The sequence below is a fragment of the Theobroma umbraticum genome, unplaced genomic scaffold, assembly GCF_002168275.2.
Source record: "Theobroma umbraticum cultivar Fairchild unplaced genomic scaffold, ASM216827v3 scaffold_56.0, whole genome shotgun sequence".
In the NCBI taxonomy this organism is placed as follows: Eukaryota; Viridiplantae; Streptophyta; class Magnoliopsida; order Malvales; family Malvaceae; genus Theobroma; species Theobroma umbraticum.
In genome coordinates, this window is record NW_018397256.1 from 4,460,181 (window position 1) to 4,461,203 (window position 1,023).

At 27.9% G+C, this 1,023-nt stretch overlaps 1 pseudogene; it reads left to right on the top strand.

The window, feature by feature from the left end:
* Positions 1-1,023, top strand: part of LOC110410283 (mediator of RNA polymerase II transcription subunit 21-like) — a 6,690-nt pseudogene that overhangs the window by 4,600 nt on the left and 1,067 nt on the right.

Sequence of the window (1,023 nt, forward strand, 5' to 3'; positions counted from 1 at the left end):
TAACTTATTTCAATGGGTTGAATTGCTAACCTAGAGTCCTCAATTATTTATAAAAGTCTCCCGACTCATCTTATAAAAATATCTATTTTAACTAAAACGCTATATTCCTATGTGAATTGAAATTAAAACAAACTTATTAAGTTTAGGCTCTAATCTGGCTACATAAGGCGTATAGGTATATCTCTATCCTACACGCAAATCACTTAATATGATTATATGCTCTATCAATTTTAGTCTACACTAAACTCCATTTCCCAAGTTTGTTTAGGTTCTTAAATTAATTTAATTGATGATCAAGCAATTAAAAGCATTAAGAATAAATTGAAATAAATAATTTAAATCTCATTAAAGATAAGTAAGACAGAGATTAAAAATTTAGATTACATGTGAATTCAATTGCAATCCTAAAAAAAAAAATTAGCTGCTAGTGACTGCAAAGACAAATAACATTATATAAATTTCAATCATTGAGAGTAACAAGAAAAATAAAAGCTAGGGAAGAAAACAAAACAAATATTTGCTGCCTTGCTCTCCAAGTTTCAGCCTCAACTTCTAGCTTCTTAAATCTCCAAAAGTTATCTCCTTAATGTCTCATAAAAATATCCTATTTATACTAACAATCTTAACCTAAAACTTCCTAAGTTAGCCTATTGAGTCTAATTGGGTTTAAAAGTGTAATGAGAGGTCCAAAAATCAAATATCATCTTTCAAAATTTCTATTCAAGCAGAAGTACACCTCATCATCTTTCGATACAATTTTCTCTATCTTCAAACTAGAATTGGTCAAAGTGATCCATGAAAGTTGTAGCTCTGTCTCCTAACTTTATAATGGCATGAGAATCGTATCATTTGGAGTTCTGTAGCGCAAATTATGGTAAAAAAACTAAAACATATGCAAGCAAATTTTCTGGTCTTTCAACATCTTACTTTCCAAAATTAAACCCAATTCTCTTAATTCCTACAAAAATATAAAAACTAATAAATAATAATCAAACTAAAGAAAATAAACATAAAATTAAAATA